Below are 23764 nucleotides of genomic sequence, written 5' to 3' on the forward strand. Positions count from 1 at the left end.
GCACTACTGGAGCTCATGGGAAGCTGAGCTCTCCCTGCTAGGTCCTAGGCAGACCCAAAGAGACAACTAAATTATGTGAGGAGATGCAGAGAAGCCCTGGATAAAGAGGCCTCAAAATTGGCTTAAATCCATTTTACTCCCACTTGCTGTGAGCTGCGAATTGTATGTTCTGCACCTTAGAAATGACAAATTTAAAGTGTTTATGTAAGCAGTGTTCTCTTAACTCTTTAAAGTATGTGGCAAAAAGCTAGGTAATCTCAAATTGCAATATTCAGATATGAATTTCAAGAATCCCACAACTGTGGTAGTAATGTTTGACACATGAGTGGGAAAGGGTTCAGCCATAAAAGTTACAGTTCAAGAATATAAAAGTAGAAGTTCGGAAGAGTTAAAATCAAAAAGTGTCTAGGTCTGTGGATTTTGATTCTGCTTGGAGTTGCTCAGTTGCTTTGCTTGTTGTATGTGGATACTAATGTAATTAAAAGGTCTCGATCTCTGTAGTCTGCGAGAGGGACAGTACCGCTCAATTCTTGCATTAAGCAAAATTACTTTTGGAATAATGTGATAAAGTATGTGAGCATTTCTTATTTAGATGTGGCCATGTTTTAGTCTCTGTACTGACAAATCGAATAGTAGCAATTCTTCAATACTGAAGAATTGAATAGTACCGTGACAAGTTTTCGGAAAACTGCTTCAGATTATTCCAGTGAAGTATATTTCTGGGCAATAGAAAGAAATAGAAAAAGACTAGAAATTAGAGGAAGCTCTGTTTAGAGTAAGATGGTAAAATGCTAACACAAATATGGTAGTTACCAGGGCTTTTTCTGCAAAAGAAATTCATTCCTCACTATTCTATTAGTTCTTTTTTTGCGCCTTTTTTTTTTAACCAACCATTAAAAAAGAAGGAAAAAAAGAATCAGCCAACATAATTTTTTGGACTTCAGAAAGCTTTCTCCACAGGAGCAGCTGTTAAGGAAGCTAAGTAGTCACTAGGGGAGAGGGAAATCCTCGTCATGGGGTAAAAATGGCTAGATGACAAAGTCTGAAGTAAAAATATATAGTCATCCTCCTCTATGGCTGAAAGATTACAGTGAGCTGCTCCACTGCTTCATGCTAGGATGGTTGTTATTTAATAAATGTAATAATGGATTAGAAAGAAAGTTAGGCAGTGAGATGGCAACATCTGCAAATGGCACAATTAGCTAGGTTACTCAAGTCCAATACATACTATGTGGGTAACTTCAAAAGAGAACGCTCAGAACTACAGCAGAGATGTATGAAAGCTAGCAGGCATTAAAAGAAGTAATTTGAACTATTTATGACTTCTGTTGGGTTCCAAATGAATTTAAAATTACCAGGAAAAGAGATCAAGTAATTGTGGACAACTCAATAAAACCTATGATCTCTGTTAAGGTTTCAGCGGCCTTTCCCCTCCCCTTATAAATCCTCCAAATAAAAGAAACCCCTCACCACAAAATAAGAAGCAATGGCAACAAGATCCTATCTGTGAAATATTAATCAACATACGGTACAGATGATAGCATATAATGCAGTATCATCTCTTATTCTGGCTGCTGTGGTAGAGAAGAAATGAGCAAAAGGAGAGAAGAAAACAATCTATTTCCAAATAAATATGTTGTGCCTCTTTCCTAAGTACAACAGTAAGTGAAGATTCAGCAAAAGTGAGGAGATGCAAATTTTACATATGTAAAAAGAATATATTTTCTTCATTAAGTAAGTATCTAAATGCTAGCCACTGCAAGAAGGATCCAAACTTGTAGGTGCTTTCATTTGGGAGGGCAATTTACATGTGTAAAGCCAAACTGAAATCTAAGTGCTTGTAGGATCAACCGTTACAGGGTGCTGAATATCCCATACAGATTCTTCTTCTGGCTCAGAAATCCAGAGGGGGGAGGTATCAGTGAAGGTCTTAGATGAGTCCTTCTGTCCTGCTGTTCCCTCTATGGCACAAGATTTACCCTGTCTGTGCCACTGTTGAAACAGCTGAGGGGTTTCTGTGGATAGTCCTTGTTCCTTGCTTATATTTTAGTTATTACTTAACACAGTTCAGGTTTACAGAGTTACACCTGTAGTTAGCCAGACTCTGCTCTTCTGCATCTGCTAGGCACATGCTACATGTGTCTCCCTACAGTTTAAAGGTAAGGATAATAGTAAATCATATATGGTATAAACAAATGAACTACACAGTTGTACAAGAAAAGTACCAGTCTTACCATGAACAGTTACACAATCATAGCAGTGATCTTTACACAGTATACCTCCAAGTGGAATATATGAGAGGAGAATAAGGAAAATGTAAAATGAGCATCTTTTTTTAGTATTATGTACGAAACTGATTAAAATAGATTTCAAGGAAAAAAGTGCATTATGCAGTTGCTCAAACAACTGTACTTTTCAAAATGTTTGAAAAAGAGTGGATTTGTGGAAATCCATTAAAAGGTGTTCATTAAGGTGTCCATGATTCAGTCCCTTGATGGAACTTCTGGTGCATAGGTTTTTTGTAGGGCAGGGAGGTAAGAGATCTGACACCCTCTTTTATTAAATTAGTTTGAACTTGGTATAGGTGGAACATACTCACATATACCTATTGTTCAGTGTAAAGAAAAGGTCCAGATTTTGCCTAAACGTACATTGCTGTCTCATCTTTTGCCAGGCTGTTCCATATCACAATTACAGCAAAGAATCTCAGAAAAACCCCAAACCAAAGAAATTAGTTGAAACCTTGTAATAGTTGCTTTTAACTCCAAGGCAAGTCCATGCACCATTCTACTCTTTGCCTTCTTTGCTTCTTTCTGGAAATTGTGTCTTGCCCTAGGTCCTTTCATATACTTGCAAACTGCCTCTAAATTCCCTGTTTTCAAGATTAAAAGTTTTTCATCATTCTTTTGTCATTAAATAGTCCTATTAATCCCTAAACACTTCTCTTCTACATTTTACAGTATTTTCATATCCTCATAAAAACCTCTGTTCCCTGGATGGAGACGTTGCAGAATTCTCACTGATGTTGCTATTGCTATCTCCTTTCAATCCCTATCAAGGCAGGTGAAACTCTATTTTCCCTCGAAAATTCTGCCATGCTCTGAGGTTCCTCCTCTCTATTGATTCTTACCACTGATGTGGTTCTTTGACTTCCTTATTTTCATAGGAAAGTACATAAGAACTAGAGGTAAAAATGATCTATTATGCTTACTGAGCCAGTGAAGGATTAGTCCATACTCGTGTTTGGTGTAAGCTAGTTTTGTAGAAGTTAGTCATTATCTTGAAATAATGTTTCATTGTGAAAAAGAGTTCCTTGTTACACAAATAGAAATTCTCATTCTGATTTCCATCTCGTTTCTACTACATATAACTCTGCATGGAAAAACTGCACTTTTGCTGTGGAGATAGTGCCCACAAACACTTGTAGGCTGTAAGTACTTAAAATATTTACCTCTCTTGACAGTTCTTCTCCAGTCTATGTTGGCAGCTGCCTAATCACACCTCTTGTCTTTCTCTGAAATCCCTCCAAATTATCAAAGTGTTTCCGATAACAGGATGGCCAGAATGGGATGAGCTAGTGAAAATTCATTTGACTGGTTCATCTCATTTTAGGCTAATTTTGGCTATACCTCAGTAGCCATGGCAAATGAGAAAATATTCTCTTACAGTTTGTTTGTACATAGGTTATCTCAACGAACCAAATTTATATAGAAAAAATGTGTAGTGCAAGCTTTCTGGCCCAAGACTTTCTGAGTATGCTACGCGGTACTTTACTATTATGTCAAAATGGAAGTACAAATGTTTTCTGTAACCTATGATCTCTCCTTCAGCATTGCCTTTTCCATGTATTTTCTGGATCCAGTCCATGTGTTGCAGGTGTGCTGGTTTTGGCTGGGGTAGAGTTAATTTTCTTCACAGTAGCTAGTATGGGGCTCTGTTTTGGATTTGTGCTGGAAACAGTGTTGATAACACAGGGATGTTTTAGCGATTGCTGAGCAGGGCTTACACAGAGTCAAGGACTTTTCTGCTTCTCACACCACCCCACCAGTGAGGAGGCTGGAGGTGCACAAGAAGCTGGGAGGGGACACAGCCGGGACAGTTGACCCCAACCGGCCAAAGGGATATTCCACACCATATGACGTCATGCTCAGCATATAAAGCTGGGGGAAGAAGGAGGAAGGTGGGGACGTTTGGAGTGATGGCATTTGTCTTCCCAAGTGTGATGGGGCCCTGCTTTCCTGGAGATGGCTGAACACCTGCCTGCCCATGGGAAGCAGTGAATGAATTCCTTGTTTTGCTTTGCTTGTGTGCACGGCTTTTGCTTTACCTATTAAACTGTCTTGATCTCAACCCACGAGTTTTCTCACTTTTACTCTTCTGATTCTCTCCCCCATCCCACGGGGGGAGGGGGGGGAGGGGCGGGGAGTGAGCGTGCGGCCGGGTGGTGCTTAGTTGCCAGCTGGGGTTAAACCACGACAGCAGGTTATTCCCTGCAAAATGTAAAATTAACTTAATTGTTATCCAAAATTAAGTTCAAATATTCTTTACTTGCAGATAGACATGTTCACATCATGTTTGTATACCCAGATATGAAGTAGAATTGTGACATTCAGGACCCCACCAATTAACTTACTTTTTGTTAATTCCTGATCAGTGTTGTGTCTTCCCCATTTAGTCTGTAAAGTGCATACTGGTATTGCTCACCAAGCTGGCACTGATACCTATCACTCTGCTTTTCCCACTGATCTCCTTTCAGAGCTGCTAAGAGCATGGTGGTCATTTATGCATTGATTGGATGAAAATCACTTCAATGCAGACTGTTTATGTACATACCTAAATTCAGAAAACAGGTTTTGTACAACTATGACAGACTCTTCAAAACTTGAATTTCATTTACGGTCTGCATATGCTCACTTAAAAAATTACTAGTTACAGTCACTTAAAATATTACCAATTTCATTCAACTTGATTAATCATCTTCTGTAAAACAATGGATGACGTTTTTATTTCCACACTTCCGCTGACAATCTTTGATTCTAATTATTTCAATGCTCATTTTAAACCATTACTCGGGACTGCTTTAGAATAACAGTAAGATTCATTAATCTTGTGTTAAGGATACCACAACACCTCCTTCCACTAACCTACAGTGGTCCTCAGTAAAAGTCAGCATTTATCCGTGCTTACCATGCTTGAGTGTCATCTCAAGTACTGCTATTTCCTACTGTGGATACAGGGAAATAACATTGATGTTCAATGCCGATTTTGGTAAATTCTGACTGTAGTCCTGAAATAAAGGAGTGAGTAGACCTTAATGAATGACATGACTGGGTTTGCACAGATAAATCCTTTGCTTGAGATCAATTTAGCTGATTTATTTTGAAGTGAAAGGGTGGTCTGTGAAAGAAATGTTATTGTTCCATCAAGTCTATTTTATCCCTTTGGGAAATAAGTACATAGGTACTGTAGATTTTACTCCCACACCTATTAACATCATATCTGAAACTCTTGCAAATCAAAAGAAAAATCCTGTCTTCAGATTAGACAAGTCAATTAATTTTTGCCTGTTAAGAGCAGAATACAACCTGGAGGAACTTAGAGTTCACAGGAGGAACTTAGGGACACACGATCATGAGCACTAATTATCGCACCAAGACTGTAGATGAATGAATGTGGAGTGCCGCTTGATACTTTATGGTCTTTCTTTACTTTTTTTTTGCGTTTTTTTTTTCCTCCAAATGGATGTTGGTTTTCAAGGAATGCAAAATACTGTATTTTTCTTTTTCCAAAAATGGTAGAAAAAGTGGTAAGAAATGAGATTAATGATGAACAGAATATTTTTAGTGCTCATTTACCCCACTCATAAACTGGGAATACATGAATATGAATACTAAGACAGTTCGAAAAGTAGTTTTCCCTGGGAATAAGGTGAAACTGTGTGTTGATGTAATGTGACTTCCTGTGCATTTATTGAGGGGTGAATGCCTGGTATTTACAATTGAAAGCTGCTGCTATGAGGTCACTAGCTAAAGTAGTGACAGGAGTGCAGAAGACAATTTTAAACAATTGAAATCTGTAAGAATTGATGGAGAGGTAGAAGTTATAAACCTGTCTTCATGTATTGTTTGCCTCACACTTTCTCATACTGCTCACTGAATAATGAAAATGCTTGTTGACTCATTTGCTGAATTTTAAGAATGAAGCAAGTGTAATGGCACTGTTTGGCAGGCTGAAAAAATACTGTGCTTCAACACGCTTTTGAAAAACTCTAATATCATCAAGGCTTCATAGTGCCACTTTTCTATGGAAAAGGGTCACATGACACTTCTCTTGCAGGTGGATTTAGCAAAGCAGTCTGTCACTTCTGTGTTGGATTGAACCACTTTATAAATCTGGGAACTAACACATGTGGCTAGATCAGAGTTTGCAACTGAGGAAGGCCTCCAGTTACCTAACTAAAATCCACAGAAAATTTTGGTAATTCATTTTTCAAATAACTATACTTATTGTGTCTGTACCCTGTACAGAGGTATAAATTTTCTGTCTAATAAAGGAAAATCTATAAGAATCTCTCAGTTGCTGGCTTATGGCTTTATGAAGAACTTTAATGGTCCAGTAGTGTAATATAGTAGTATATTTGCTTAGCTTCCTGTATATTTTATTAGTGGAATAATTCTCTCTTTAAAATAGTCAGTTACATATTTTATGACATGTAGGGCATAATAGCTTTTAGCTATGTTTTATCAGACTCACCTAGAGAAAGTATCATCAAACTGGCTTTCTAAACTTCCCAGATGTAGTTGAAATACCTGATTTTGTCATTAGGAGTTGCATTTATAACTTTTCTCTCTTTGCAAAGCTCCCAGGAAGGATCCCAAAGGATCCCAGGATGGAGAGAGAAAACTTAAGTAATTGTTAAAAAAACACGTTACTGTTGCCTAGCTGTTATTGTTGTTGGGTTTTGTTGGCTTTATTTCTTTGTATTCTGGGGTACCTGCACTCAGCAAACTTCAGGGGCTGACTGTACGAAGTAGTTCAAGTATTGGTAACGTGAGATTCCTTGCACCAGAGAACTTATGTTCAAAGGCAGCGTGGTTACCACTGCTCATGTTGAACATAGCGTGGAATTTGACCTTTATGAAACAATTGCAAAGAGGCTTTGAAATCACTGTAATAATATCCATGGAAAACAGAGAGAAGCTGGGAAACAGGGAGGTTTTAGTGAGTATAGAAGAACAGCATGTTATACCATTACTTGTCCTATGTACCCTCTGTCCTCCTTCAATTCCAGAAAACATGTTACTACAATTCTGTGCTATTTCATTTTTCCCACCTGGCAACTCTCTTAGTAATATCCAAACCAGTTCTCTTTCCTTATAGCCACCTCATAATCTTTTGCTAGAGGGATCATCTGTGCTTATCTAATTCAAAGGAAGACCTGTGGCATCCGTTTATATGCAGTGTTGAAGACAGGATGTTGAGCAAGGAGGCCCTTGGATCTAACCCATTATGGCCTTTTTTTTATGCTATATAACAGACTAAAATTTGCATTCCTCCTATTGCTGGTTATCCTACAGGCATCTCTCCTACTGGCATGGAAGCATATTTTTTCAAGTATAGTGCAGCTTTCACTTCTTCATGGAGAAAACAGGTGTATTAAGAAGGATTTACTAGATTTCCTTGTGTTGCTGTCTAAGCTGCAGTTTTGGACCCTGGGAAGGCAAAGCCAAGGCTCATGCAGCAGGATTTCTCACAGGAAACTGTGCCTTTCAGGGTGCCATTGCAACCTAATAATCAAGATGAAGAAAAGATGCCTTTATTCTCTGATACCTACATCTCCTCAGGTCCATGCTCAAGGCCATATCCTCTCGAGGATGAGCAAATGAAGTGCTTTAAGCTAACACTGTATGTCAAATTTACTTTATTAAAAAGGAAGCTATGTTTTGGGGGCTATTTCAAAGGTAAATTAGTGTGAACTTGGGAAGGTTTTTTTCTGTACGTGCAATAATTCTTTAAGCTGCCCGGTTGCACACATTGCTGGTCTCTTTCAGCCAGCTGGTGGGTTCCCAGGCAGAGTCTGTCGCATGCATGCATCACGTGGATTTCTGATGCACTTGCAAATACTGTCATCCCTAGAGAGGCATGGTCCTTTTTGGGCTGAATGCTCAGTCATTGTGATGAGATGTTCTGCTTAGTAATTCAGGGCACAATGTAGACCTAGCTGTGGATCGTGCCATTCCACCTTTTTTTTTCATAAGTAATGGATGTGATATGTTTCACAATGATACGTTTCGTCTTGTGTTGTTGCTCTCAGATTGCACATGTGAGAACACAGCATCTAGAAAATGATTTACAAACACGGATGCAGTGTCTGATGGCACTTTATTTGTGAAGGAAAAGGCATATGTTTGCCTTGTGGTGTGTGCCTGTAGATCAAAATCCAATGCAAAGTGTACTGACTACATCAGTGATAGGCGTGTTACTTATCAAAAAAAAAAAAAGCAAAATGCTGAATGGTATATGGAGATAACATACAATTTATTGATTCTCTCTGTATGGTTTATGGCTATAATGGACTTTATGAAAACCCTAAGCCAGTCTATTTTATCTGTGTAAATAATTGACTGAGAACGTTGTTCTAAATTGGATAAGTGGAATGAGATACATGCAAGGAGAAGACTGTACAAGTAATTATATGTATATGGTACATTTAAGCCCTTTTTAGCAAAGTTCAAATAAACTTCTTCATAGTGTCTGAAAATCAGAGATCTAATTTTGGTTTTAAATCTGTTGTCACAACTTTCCTTAGCTCTGCAGTAATTTGCATTTCAAGTATACTGGAATCTCTGAGCACCTCCTTTGTGTATTGTATAATTACTGATAATACCTGATTTCACAGTTATTTATAGCCTTGATGTATAACTTGACTGTTGTTAATATCTCATTTCCTATTCTGACCACCTTGAACAGCCTTCTACATGATACTTCCTAGAGTGTCTAGTCTTTTATCCTCTGACTGTATCTTCTAATTTCTCTCTGGTTGTAATACCATCTCATATCTTTGCTTCAGACAGTATTTTTAATTTTGTATTGCAGGGTTCAACATGGATGCCAGGGAGTGTAGTAAGGCTAGTGCACAGACAGAAGATGGGGACCCTTAGAGTCCTAAAGAGGTGACTGAGAGGCCACAGTTCACATAGCTCCTGGTTCCAACAAGGTATAGGGCCACTTATATTCTGCCTAAGTTCAGGTTGCCTCCGAAAGGAGAACTCCATCCTCTTGCCAGTGGCACTCATTTCCACCTGGCCTTTTGTCCTGGCACTTAGTTTATGTGGCTGTTTAATGAACCAGACTGAGGAGTGATCCAGCTGCAAACTAATCTCGTATTTCTTCTGGTTTGCTTTTTGGGTCGGTTCCCTAATCTGCTTTACGATGCAGCTGTAAGATGCAAGTGTCAGCTCAAACAAGGTGGAGGAAGAAATGACTGAGGTCAGGATGGAGGGCAGAAAGGACCACCTCTTCTGGCAGATGTCCTGATTTACGCTACAGGGTGAAGGTCCTGGGTTGCACACTCGCTGAGAACTGGCAAATGGGAATTGCTGCCTTGCACGGGAGCAAGAGTCTGCCAAAAAGGTGATTGGCAACATCACTCATCTTTAGATGGCAGCAGCTTCTGGCTCCCTGTTCAGTTGCTATTGACAAGCTATGTCTTTAATACAGGAGACGTATGTGAAGTCTGGCACCCCAGCCTTAGAAAGTTGTTCATCCCAGCTGCAGAGCACCCAGTGGTACAGGTTACATAAAGGACTCTCTGTAATGTAAACTGGCATAATTAAATGCCTTATAGAAGGTAAGCATAATTACCCAAACCCCTAGGTAGAAGCACCCATAACATTTGCCAAACAAAAATTCAGATAATTGGAAGATCTGGCTTAGCACATTCTGAAATTGGCATGTCGGATCTAAAAAGATCTGATTTAGTCTTTCTAGCTCAGTGAGTTGGATTTCCAGTTGGGAGATTCATTTGGCAGGGCTTAGGTTTTAAACCAGATATATAAAAAACACCAAAGCCTTTGCCTCAGGGTCTGCCATGGGAGTTACATTCCTGGATAAATCACAATACCACCTGTACTGCCAACTGCGATGTGAAAGAGTTAAGCGAGGTTTTCTAAGCAACGAAAGGCACCTAACAAAAGTATAATACCTCTCTCCAGGCTACTTTACTTTTCCTAGACTGTCCCAGGCCTCTGAAGGGTGTATTTCAGACTGTGACTCAAAGTTACCCAGATCTAACTTACCTGAAACCCTAGGCAGGCAGGCAGGCAGACAATGTTACATAATGGACCATAAGTGATGTCTGAATTGGATAATAAATCCTAATCTGTTTATTAAAAATGGAGGCATATAGTTTTGACAAGAGAGAGTCTGAACTAAAGAGGGCTGTTGGAGGTGAAATGAAAGAACTGTGGTGAAGGGATGGTAAATAAAGTTTATGCTGTTGAATTGTGCTGATGATTTTGGCAAAGTTGATCATGGGAGACAGTGCAGAAGCTCAATTATTGGGCTCAATTATTGACGTTCTGTCAAAATTCACTCCCTTTTGTGATACTTACATTAGTTATCAGGCAAAAACTCAATGATAGTTAAGGGTAAATACACATCAGGAACTGAAGGGAAAAAGCTTTCCGGAAACATTGTAATTAAGTGCAAACTAGATACTTTTAATTTTAGCATGTTTACGTAAATCTATACATGTTAATGGACAGAAATGCATGTCTAAATACCCTGAAGTTTGCCCCAGAGCGATGTAGTAATTACCTGGTTATGAGTTGTGCATGTTAATTTTTGCAGGTGATTTATCTTGTTTATCTGGCTTTTAAAGACAGGATATTTTCCTTTTTTTTTTATTTTTACTTTTTTAATGCTCCTATTTTCACAATAGAGCACAGATAGCATATTTAACAGTGCATTCCTATAATTATGAGTGAAGAGGGGAAGCGCAGGCAAGAGTAGACAACAAGAAGCAAGAGCCGAAGGTGAGGTAGCTACTCAGTTAATCTGTGAGGAGGAGATAACGGGCAATAACATGAAGCCAGCACAGAGATGTGGCCAGAGTGGCAGGATACTTTTATCAGCATTGTTTCAAACCAGCTAGAACAGTAAGTATTAAAAAAGGAAAAGAAGCAATTACAGTAGCAAACCCTAATTGAATTTTGAAACACCTTTTAATAATGTGCAGTAAAGGAACTACATCTTTACCTAAGCAATTGGGGCATGTTCTGGATGTGTCCTGCTTACCTGCTTGAAGAGAAACACATATCCAATGACAAATTTTGGTTTATTTTGTAATCGAGAGTGCATGCTTATGAATTTGCAAATAAGACCTAGCATAGGGACTTTCAATGCTGTAAGTATTTTTGTTAGTGGGGCCTGGGCTAGGCACGAAACCCCTCCATTGTAAACGTCTTTGAGCGTCTGTTTTGTCTGAAAAGTAATCAAAGATACAGATTATATGAGCCTTCAATGTTCATTGTTATTTACCTCTGAAAGATTCAGTTGGTTTGCTTTGTGATTGCTTGTCTAAAGGAAATGATGCATTGTAATCAATTTACTGTGTGCAGTTTTAAATGTCAGGGACATCTTTGTTACTTAACTAGCAGACTCATGCAGTAAGGGATGATGCAGACTTTTTGAAGTAAGGCTATTTTAAGGATTAACTTCTAAGAGATTTCAGGTTCCGCATGTCTAAGTACAGTATATGCTTTCTTATTGTTTGCTTTTGTTTAATTTAAAGTCGAGCGGCATTTAAGGCAACAGCTAAGATGCATGCATTGAGGTATATTTTTGATATTTTATTTCATTCCAACACTATTTTTCTGATGATTCTTTTAAATGTGAGAAGTACACAAACTATTGACTGTGATCACTTTTGAGTATTGACACTGTGTTTGAAAGTTCTTGGGAAATAGTAAACGTTTCTTTATTATCAAAATACGTATTTGAGTGTATAATTCAATTAAAATGTCATAATCATAAAATGTTTAAAGACGCAAACTGCTCTATGCGCTAATTTGAAAAAAAGAACTTTTAAAATGGAACTCCATGTAGCTTTTGTAGATACTTAGGCCTCTCTTCACTGTTGGTTGAGTTTATTTAAAGAGCTTTTCTAGTCACCTTTGAACCCAAATGATTTCTCCAGATGTACAGAAGTGAACAATGTAAAAATCTTGCTGCTTCAGCAGAACAGGATCCAGCTGGCAGGGAACTGGATCTGCAAGTCATTGGTTACAGCTGTGTTTCGATTTATGTGATGGTTGAAAAAATAAATTACTGGATTAAATGGCTAGAAAGAGGACTCTTTGTTTAGCCCTTGTGTGGGGACTGAAAGTGTTTATGGTGCTGTTTTCTACAGATCCTTTGCAAAGTAAACCGGACAAATAGACTTATTCAAAACTTCTCTGAAATGTTGCGCATTCAGCTTTATTTCTTTACAGAAGAAACTGTATGTTTTTGTGTAATGCTGTCAGCCAGCAACCATTTTTAAGGTTTCTTGGCCTTTGGGAGTGGCGGTAGCATTTTAGCAATGTCTTTTAGGCATTGCAGTTTATCACTGGAAGGCAGTTTCCTTTAGTTAAGGTTTTAAAATGCGTTTCTTGGCATGCACACAAATACATGTAGGGACTCTGTCAGACTCATAACTTTTTAATGGGTTTAATATTTCAGCTTTGTATACCACTTACCTTTTGCTCTACATAATAATGCTGATGTAATTGTAAATCGGGTACACAATAATTTACAGAGCAGGCACAATGAAATCAGAAACTAATGCCAAGTGTTTGGATTATCGTATATCTTATTTTAATGTTCTAACGATGTAGGTGAATAATTTCTTCAAGATGGTGATTATGTCTTATTACCTGATATCCTGATTCTGCAAAAATTTACATGCTTAATTTTACTGAACAGTTCCACTGTCTTTGCTAGGGCTGCATGGTGCATAGAGCTCATCACAGCTTGTTGTGATGAAATGTGTTAATTTTTTTTAAATTCTTTATAAGAGTATGAAATCCCATGAGCTGCCTTTTCTGCTGAAGGTAGCTTGACTTGAAGGAGTTGAGACATAACTTCTTGCAGTGAAGTCCCGACTCCACTGAAGTCACCGGGCATTTTGCCACTGACTTCTCTTAGGCTACAGTTTCACCTTTAGAAGTGCATTTTAATGCTTTTACTTATAACAAACATCACAAGACCCACAAGTGATTTCTCTTAAGTAGTGCAACTGCTTGTGAAGTGCTAGGCTACCAAATGTGAACAATAGATTTGATATTAGACCAACACTAGTTTTAAAGGCTTCTTGCAGATGCTATGGAAAGATAAATAATAGCATATAACTTTCAGTCACGACAGACAGTAAGCATATAGTGCATTTTTTAAAGCTTTAGCTGGCTTTCAGCATAATAGTTTGCAAAGCCAGGAGCTTTTCAGCACTTATACCTGTTTATTCAACAATATTTCCTAGCAATTATTTTAGGCTGACCATTTAGTTTCATTTTACAGTCATAAAGCAGTCAGTAGCTGTAGCCGGGTATCAGTTACATTCTATTTATTAAAACATTTCTAAAACAGTGTATAAACGTGGAAAATCATGGTTGTGATTAGATCATATTCGTTGTCCTATCAAGATCTAATTGCTTTTCTAAAAACAGTTTGCACAAATATTTTTCAAAGGATTGCCTTTATAAAATCCTACAAAACACTGACCAAGGAGATATAAATACCAGAACAGGAGTTCTTTTTCAAGGCAAAAATGAAATCAAACAAGTTGGCCAAGTTCCATCATAAGCCACCTTCAGAAATACCAGAGAGAGGCTTAAAATATTTTAAATAGAATGTTTCCCCTCCCCCCTTTTTTATTGTTGTCCCTGAGCAGCATTATTACATTAAGAGCCATGCGACAGAAAGTCATGGTGATGCAGAATAAATAACCATAATGTATCAAAAGCAGACAAAGGTGTGATTGATCTGTCTGGAATTGGCAGACTCTTTCGCTGTGTCAGGCTGTTTCTTTGATCAATGAAGGTATAGCCTCTGACCCTTAAAAAAAATCAATGAGATTGATTGAAAGGAGAGAGAGAACTATGAGAATGCAGGATAGCTTTAACCTTCACTGTCTAGAAAATTTAAAATATTCAGGCTTTGCAGGCATTGAACATGCTATTTTGTATTTTCTTATTAAAATGCTTTGCTTTTCCCAGCCTACTTTTGAAACCTCTTAAAACAAGGCTGTAGAAATGGTGTGTCCGAATGTTTCTCACAAATGTTTATCTTCAAATCACATTGTTAAGAAAATAGGAGGGTTTTTTTCTATAGCAGAATTCTGTACATTCTGTTACTGTTTACGGTATGTACAGAATGCCTTTAATTTCCTTTTATAAACTCTGAATCTTATTTGACATATACGTATCCAAGAATCGGTGCTCAGAAAAATAGTTCGGATCATTTCTGAGACACTATCCATCCGAATAAAGTTACCTGAATTGCCCTATTTGCAGGATCGGGCCCACGGATGATTGCAATAATAGTGTGAAACCAGCATGGAGGGGTGCCTTCTGGGAATAAACAAGATATTTTGGCCATCTTGTTCCACGTAATCTTAAGTTTTCATTGATTTTTTATATATATCTCTCTATATATACATGTATACCTAATTAGTAGGAACAGAGTAAAAATGTCATACTGGAAAATTTATGAAGCGGGATTTTTAAAATAGTGCTTGGCACTTTATGTCTTTCTTATTGAACAGACTGCAAATGCAAACTTGACTGTTTAGTCAAAACCAGTTTTATGAACAGTTGGAATTTCATTTTAGTACCAGGCCCTTTCTTCACATTGTGCTGATAATGTATTAAGCAGTAACACAAAGCAATTAGTGAAGTAAGTATAAAAAGTGTTCATAAATAGAAGAGTTGATTCATTCATTCATTATTTCATGCTTTTGAAGCTCAAGAAAACATAGGTCAAAAAAGAATAAATATCATAGTGGTTAGTTTTCACAAATAATTACTTTTTAATTGAAAATGTCAGGGAAATCAAGGTCTATTGAATAGTATTCATATACTTTCAAAGTAATTCAGACTGCAATAATTTCTGCTGTCATATGTCTGTGTTTTAATAAAGGGCAGGTAAATTGACAAGTCAGCAAGGAGATGGTATAATAGCATTTCTCGAGCAAGAAGGAGTTTGCATAGGGAGAGAACGATATTGCTGTTTCTCTGTATTTTTATTTGTGTGATTTCCTTTCTGTAATAGATTGTGTAGGCTATATGCATTTTTAATACCTCATGATCAGGTGGGAATTTCAGCTAAGTTACAAAAGGCACTGTTACTAAAAAATAAGGCAAATCTGGGAGTAGCGTTTCTAAACAAGAAATTAAGAGGGTAGATTTTTGTGATAGATCTGGGACTAGATAGCTGTGGGATTTTTCTGAGGTCTTTATCCCCCTGCTGTTCATCAGAGAGGTGAGAAGATATCATGGACAATCGTACAAAACTATGGCATATGCTTAGACACAGGTCACTCTAACAGTCTCATTCTTCTAAGTCGTTTAAATGCTACATTAAAGGAAGCTAAACCTTTTATTTTAATGGATATCCCTTTCATGTGCACTATGATGAAGAAACTTTTGCTCCTAGAAAAAGAAGAGGGATGAGGGTGTTACCTCCCAGTCGGAGCACACTGAGAATATGAAGATGAGAACTGTAAAATCAGAGTAACGTTTGATATTCATGCATTTCTCCCTTCGTGTTAGACACGTTCTGATTTTGCTCCAATAGTATCTAATTCTTGTCATCACATTCTCTTAACATTATTATTTGTTATTCCAGAGAATCCTTGTCTTTCACACAAAGTTTGTATTAATATTGTGAATTACCTTACTCTTGCTGTCTAAGAAACAAAAGGCTTATCCTGTCTTTGAATGGGTTTTGATATCTGACATCCAAGTCCAACCTCACCTCTCCGCCCTCTCTGTCCATAAGTAATAATCCAGGAAATGCCTTTTTTTTTTCTTTTTTTTTTTTTGGGTGGTTTCAGCAATGGCTGCTACTCTCATTCTGTTCTTCATGTACACAAACTGCATCTTTCTAGTGTGGATGTGAATGCTGTCCCCTTGTGGATGATGCTTACAGTCTTAACCGCTGCCTGCAAAACTGAGCAGTACCCTTCATCCAGTTTAAGGTGGTGTCTGGTGCATTGCATTCATTTAGCATTACTAAAGGACAGAATTAAGGTTCTTTTTGTATCTCATCCCACTGTCAGCTAAATCTTTCCCAGAAAAGAAGCAAAGCTGAGGTCATTTTTTTCCATCTGTGAGAGGTCAGTTACTGCAACAAAGTCGCTCCTGGCTGAGGTATAAGCCTGTTAAAAAGCGCCTATGCTAGCAGCTGAATAATTTTCTAGACCAATTTTTTACATTTCTACTAATGAAAACAGCTGGGTCATTAAATCCAGCAATCGATCTCCAATTATAACCTGTCTTGGATAGCACGGCACCCTGCCCTGGCAGGTGCCCTCCCTGCAGCCAGACCCCTGGCCTCAGCCTCTGCTTTGAAACACCTATTTGCTGCCCCTGTCCCATATCCACTCCTAGCACCTCTAGGAGCACAAATTCCTCCCTAGAATATCATTGTCGTGGCACGGGGGCTAATTCTGCTATTCGACATTCACAGGGCTGCAGGGACTAAAGCTGTGCGTTCAGTCTCTCCAGCTGAAAAGCAGATCTATGGTTACAAAAGGTGTGGTTCTGCCTGGAAACAGAGGCAGTGTGTACAGACAGTGATGTAACTGTAAATGTAATGGGGTTTTCTTTCACTATTATTATTTGAGTCTATCAGCAGAATAAATCAAATTTAAATCCAAAATTCTGGATACTTGCTGCCTGGATACTTTCTTTCCTTCTGAGAAACTGAGAGAAGGATATGCGACGATTGCTTGAGCATTTTTGTGAAAAACTTTTTGATCTTTTCAGGACCTGCACAGGAGTAAAAACAAGTTAAATGGATGACATTTAGTCTTCATACAGCGCGTAGTAATTACAGGCAAGATTTTAAAGTGGCTCTGCTCGTATTCAAACTGGATGGTCCTTTTCTCCTTGCATCACATGGGGATTTACTGTACTGTGGATGCAAAATGTAAATGATTGGGCAATTCTGTGAAATTCAGACATGCCTACGAAAATGTCTTTCCAACTTTTTCACACTTACCCTCAAACTGAAAATGGATTTTCCTAGTGGTTGATTAACCAGAAATGAGTTGTTCCTAACTAGGTTGAGGGGAGAGGAGTTCTATAATATTGGATTAGTGAAAGGAATGAACGGCTTCAGTTTAATTCAACTAGTCTTCTATTTTTAATCTCCAAGGAAACAGCTGAGTTGAATGTTAATTAAGCAGCAGTCTTTGATCCACCCAGCCACTCCCGGAGGCATAATAATAATATATAAGCGCACACACAGCAAATATATAATAGGTACATTTAAAGGAGTGCATCTAACCTTGCCATATTCACATTTAAAATGTTTCTTGCTGACCCATTCTCATATTATGTAAATAGGGAAAGGGAAAAAGAGGGGAAAATGCTAAGTTAAACTTTGATGATCTGAAAGGTAGGGCAGCAGAGCAAGCGTGAGTTCCTATTTTGAGGATGTATAAGGGTTAATGATTAGAAGAGTGGAATCAGGAAAGACCTTAAGCCCAGATCTATGACAGTGGTAATTGAGCTGATTGATTACGACATCTTGTTTCAGACGACTATTGATTTAATCTAGTCTGCAGTCCCATTGGCCCCAGAGGTGCTCCTGAGTGAGGCTCAGCACTTGAACCTGGGTACTCTTCCCTACTCGCCGTCTGGATATAAATTTCCAGAATCTGCAGCCATTTATAATTTTCACTCATTGTTATGCTTTTATTCAAAAGCTTCTAATTTCAGCAGGCTAATGTTTTTAACCGTTGAGGGGGGCAGACGCAGGGAAAATGAGATGGCACAGATTGAAAAGGGTGGGTTTTTTAGGAAAAAAAAAATGCAAGACAGAGAGCTGGGGCTATGTGGCTAGTATTTGCATCTGTTGTTTCTGATTCGCAGAGCTAGCAAAGGCTGCTTTTGGAGGCAGTCCACAAAGCTGGGCTATCAGTAGGCAGTTTGCTGTACGCGCACGTTCAATTATTAAAATACTAGACTTTTTTTCTGTCTGATAGCCATAGCGAGGTCATGACATTAATTTATCCCGCGTATTGTGGGTAACTATACAGAAAAAAAGCATAAAGGGCACAGATGCTGGAGCAGCAAAAAATGGATGGGTCTGAGCAAAAGGAGATTAAGAGGTGGTGACCAATCTAATGTACGTATAGCAGTAAGAAGCCGGCATCCGTCACAGACTATTGATGGCAATAAGTATTTTAAGCCATGCTGTGCATGTGTTAATTTTTTTTTATACCTCAGTAAATGCTAAGCTGAATGCTGTAATCCTGTATTTTTTCAGTTTCCCAAATCTGATTTCGGTCTTGTTTTTGTTGTCTCGTGCTTGGCGTTCTCCGCTCGCTCTCTGTCTCTGTCTGTGGGTGTGTGTCTGTCTCCGTCTCTCCCTTTCTCCGAGATTACAAACTTAACTGTTTCCTAATTGTCTACTTTCCTCCGTCCTTTACCTAAGAAATTAATTACCATCACGGCGACCGATCATAAGCACGTACGAACTGGGCTTAGGGCGTGTACCCTGGTGTTTTGGCTTCGTTTCTTTACTTCGGGGCTGCGCGGTGTTTTCTTTTGGACCTTTCCTGCGAGCGGATGCCCTTCACGTTTGCTGCCGCCGTCAGGTTGCCAAATGGCTACCTGAGCCGGTACTGCGGTGTAGCACTGCATCCTGGGACCTGCCTGCCCAGCTACGCCGAGAGTTTCTACGGCACCAGGCAGCTTTGAGAATTGGCTGGCGAATTGCGTTACACCTGTCCCCCCCTCTGGTAAATAATTTTTATACCGCGATTCACAGTGGTGTGGTATTGTCTGGAAAAATAATTCCCAAATACTGTTGGCGTAAAAAGGGAAAAGCCGAAAGATTGTCAACACCGTAAGTCATTAAAGTCCCTTGACTTAAGAACAAAGGAACAAGGTAAAAATGCACACAATAATTATGCTGTGTGGATTTTCATAGCCTGTCAGACAACTTGTGCCTGTGTTTCAGTTAACAGCCTTTGTGCTTTGTTTTGTGTTGTGTATTTTATATACGCGTCTTGAGTTTCTCTGTGTGTGTATGTGTGTATTCGATGTACGTGTATGTGCGCAGACTGCTCTACCAACACGGAGCAAATACCACGCAGATAAATACACAAGCGTAGCTCAAACATGCATTTTCAATACTCGGTGTGGTGGTGCGGGTGTATTGCCATTGTTCTCTCACAGTGCTCCCTCTGACGCAAGCAGCTTCTATTTTTTATTTTATTTTTAATTAAGAAGTCTAAAATTTAAAAAAAAAAAAGAAAAAAATTACTTAGCCCAGTTAAATACCGATTGAAGTCCAGAAACTCACGATTTCAGCACAGTGAATGGTTATTCAGACCCTGGCAGTGTTTTGGCTATGAGACAATTCCTACTCATAAAGAGCACAATGAGTAGGGGGGGAGGAAGATAGCATTAATTTTGAGGAAGATTAATATTAGTCTTTTTAATTTGCATTATTTTCTGAAGAAATGAATCTTTGTAGCTTTTGAGAGCTAGTGTGTCCTTCCCACCGGTATTTATTTGAGCAAAGGAAAAAATGAAGAAGGCGTAGAATAAACTCCTAAGACTGTTCAAGAATTACTGGCATTATTTCTCTCTACATCACGTGTGAGCCTGGGTTGCCTGCTATTCCTGAGACAGAGGATCGAGGATGAAAGTCTGTGTGTCAGAGCCTGTTTTCACAACTGCATTTGGAGATCTGTCTTATTGATTAGGAAAAAAAGGGGGTGGGAATAGGAGTGTGAGGTGAGGGGAGGACCAACTGACTACTGGCTTATTGCAGCTCAAGACATTTTCTTCCGGAAAGATGTCAAACAACTGAGACACAGCAACAGAGGAAGTAGAAAGGTGGAAAAATAAGAAGAGGGACCCTTTGGAAGAAATGAAGGCATTCCTTATGAGAGCCTTGAGGCTTTTTTTTCTTCTAACATCTGACCCACAAGGGCTAGAGTGACAGCGTCATGCAAATGCTGCAGTCCAGCAGGTCTGAGAGAGGGTGGATGCTAGAGAGTGAGTTAATGTTAATGATGAGTGCAGTGAAAATACCAGCCGATACCACCCCCTCCACACACAACTGCTCTGAGTCAGCATCCGCTGCTTTGCCTTGCCTTTTTGTGCGTGTGTGTGTGTGTGTGTATGCGCGCGCATGTGTATGTGTGTGTGTGTGTGCGTGTGTGTGCTCGTGACTGTGTGTGTGCATGGAAGGTAAAGCCAGTCAGTCAGTGAGAAGCAAAGGTACGTTTGAGAGCAACTAAAATCTGACTGATTTCCATCTTCAGAGCATCAGATGTATTCCCTAAAGAGGATGGGTCTATGCGATGGGGGTGGTATAATTATGTTAATGTCATATTTATAGAGGGGAGAGATATTTCATTCTAATTATTGATTTGAAAGCTGTGGTCAAAATTGTTTGTTAAATCATGATCAGCTTTAAAAACAGAAATTGAATGAAATCTAGGGACTGCTATACATATATCTCTCTCATATATATATTTTGTTTCGTTTAACTATTTTGTGTCTGAGGCATAACTGATTGAATGGTGCACAGTGACAAAGAAACGGCTCTTATATAATGTTGCATTATATCATCAGCTGAAATAATATTTTAAATAATCCAAAATGTTCTGAAATCTGAAGTATCTATCTGGAGGGGAGGGTGAAGGGCAGGGGTGGGGGTGGGGGTGGGGGGCACTGGCAAATCTTTTCTTCAGCAGAGCGCTCTGTACAGCTTTCTTGTAAATGGATGATTCACCTGTTCGACCAGCAGAGATTCTAATTCTTCCCCCCCTCTTCTCTTTTTTTCCTTTTTAAAGCTGAACGGCTTCCCGAAGAGCACTGAGTTTTCTATGCCAGATTCTGCTCCAGTGGCTAGGACCTTTATGGCTGCTGTTTCTTTTGCTCTGGGTTCTGATGGAGGGGGAAAAAAAAAAAAAAAGCCACCGTGGATCCCATCCCTAAAGTAGAAATTTTCTTTTTCATTCTGCAAACAAGGCTAAAGATCGGAGGAGAATGAATGCGAAAGTAATTCAGGATTGTGGTCGTGCCATTAAAAGTGTTCGGCTTCAGAACGAAATTATTTGGGAAGTCCGAGCATTTCTTCTTACTGTATCGACAGTATTTGAAAGTTATGTGTGCTTTGAGTAATCTGGTTCAAGTGACAACAATCTCTGCATGTCAATGTTTTCTACAGCTTATGGAGCGAAAGCTAGTTTTGCCACTGGGAAGGAAGAAGCTTTTGCTAGCAGTCTGTAGAAGGATTAAATGTTGAACGTGGGGAAGAGGCAAAAAGTGAATACACGCCCAAAGGGTTATCCTTGCATCGTGAATGGGTTTAAAGTACTCTGTAACCCAGGGCCCACCTGAACAGTAGGACTAAAAGTATAATGGGGAAATATTTCAATTAGAAACCCCTTAACAAGCATTTAATCCTTCTTTCAGGCATTAAGGGAAATAGAATAAAATTGTTACTGTACAAATCTGCTGGAAGCAGATTTTAACCCATTTTTAGACGCTTCCCTCTGATGCATTATAATATGGCTACTTGCGAGACGAGGCAGTGAGGGTTTTTTTCCTGTGTTCTTTGTTTTTTCTTTTCAAAAGTTAAGGACTATACTCTAAGAAAAGTCTGTTCAGTCAGCTGATACATTGTTTGAATGTATGTATGTGTCTTGCCTGCTTATTTGATCTTTTCTGCCCCCTACTTGAAACTGTGGTTTGTTTATTTGGGGGGAAGGAGGGATTGCTGATTTGGGGGTGACATTGGTTTTTGGGTTTATTTTGGTTTTGTTTTTGTTTTTAACAATAGCAGTGAAAGTTTTACTGACAACGATTATGACTACTAAGCAATTCAGTTTATTGGAAGACGAATTCTACTGGATCATATCGGACTTTTCCTAGTCCCTGAGACCCTAACTTGTGAGGTTTTTTAGCAACAATCACAAGTCAGGCTCTTGGGACCTAGGCGGAGGGGAACCAGCAGCTTTGGACTGTGATTGTTTCTCCGCAGAATTTAGAGAACCAAAGGAGCTTTCCTTGTCTGGAAGGGGAAAAAGGAAAATATACCTATTTCAAATGTTAAGCAGCAGAACTGTTCCTAAAAGAAAAAAAGCTGTCATCCATTGTGCAACATTAGGATGTTACATGTTTGTATGTTTAGAAAATTGGACTAGATGCCATGTAACATTTAGAATTAAAATTTAAACTGAATGCCAGTTTACACCTCAAAAAAAAAAAATCAAAACAGATACTAAAATATACAAAAGGCTTTCAACCATAATACTATTATTATTATTATTATTATAGACAATTCTGATAGATAATTACCACAAAGGATATTTTCAGCTGTATTGTTACAGCATTAATTAACATTTAAAACATAAAGCATAAACACTGATGTTTGAGGCCTAGAAAACATTCATTCTATTGTTGTTTGAATAATGATTTCAAACTACAGGAAAACTGTTGCTTAGCTTTTCCTGTAACACAGGACAAAGATTATTTTGTAGTTAGTTGCCATCATTTTTCTTTGCCTAAGTGAGAACACAATACGGCATTTAAAATAATCTCTCGTTTAATTTACATTTTAATCTGATAGAGAATATTGGTGTAAAAATCATACTACAGCATTAAAATCACTTTGCACACAGAATCACATTTCTTGTACCTGTTCAATTTAAACTGAGCCGGCAATACTCTAAGCACCGGACTCAACTTCTAGCCTCTCCATCACTTTTTGCATTTTTTTCCCCCCTCTGACAAAAAACAGTGAGCTTTAGGTTGTCCCTCATGTGTTAAGTACTTCACTGACTTTGCGTAAGAAGATTCACAAGCACACAAGTTATTCTGCACTGTTCATTAGTCTTGAACATCTGATCTACAACACGCAATTTGATTTGTATTTCTTAATATTTTATAAGCAGGTTAGTTCTGAGTCATTTTTCTCTGTTTCCTGTGTCGAACCCAAGATGCTGCAGGACCTTGTTGATACATCAGGCTTCACTGAGACAAAGGCTTCACACAGATCAGGCATCTAAACTATTTGTTCATTTCAGAAGTGGTATTTTGGCTGCAGTATATTTTTTTCTACTTGTGTGGGAGGAATTGTGTTTTATTGTAAACAACACTATTGTTAAAATAAATTGTTCTTATCTGTTAGTATGATACTTTTTCTTGTTGTCTTGTTTTCTTAAAAGTTAGAAACTATGCACTGTATGTAGTTTTCAAGTTGCTCAAGATATAATTAGTCTTTAAATAGTCATAAAAATATTGCCTTAGTAATTACAATGATGATACAGTTCCTGTAAATATGCAATTCTTTTCTTCATAAACTGTCAATCCCACATGCTAAGAACACTCAAAAGAGCTACTTGCAAACATTCAGACACAGAGGTGATTTTTTAACACAGATGTGTTATTCAACATTGACTTCTATTTAGGCAATATTAGAAAAGTAGATCTGAGTCTGTATAGAAAAGACGAATGTACCCAGCTAGGTGCTA

At 38.4% G+C, this 23764-nt stretch overlaps 1 long non-coding RNA gene across 3 annotated transcripts in view; it reads left to right on the top strand.

Moving 5' to 3' along the window:
• LOC143167147 (uncharacterized) overlaps positions 1-23420 on the top strand; it is a 190216-nt gene extending 166796 nt beyond the window's left edge. For all 3 annotated transcript variants that reach the window (XR_012996504.1, XR_012996507.1, XR_012996508.1), the window contains one exon: positions 21080-23420. This is a non-coding gene — a long non-coding RNA (uncharacterized LOC143167147). The remainder of the gene's footprint in view (positions 1-21079) is intronic.
• The last annotated feature ends 344 nt before the right edge of the window (positions 23421-23764 follow it).

This window comes from Aptenodytes patagonicus, chromosome 1 (assembly GCF_965638725.1).
Source record: "Aptenodytes patagonicus chromosome 1, bAptPat1.pri.cur, whole genome shotgun sequence".
In the NCBI taxonomy this organism is placed as follows: Eukaryota; Metazoa; Chordata; class Aves; order Sphenisciformes; family Spheniscidae; genus Aptenodytes; species Aptenodytes patagonicus.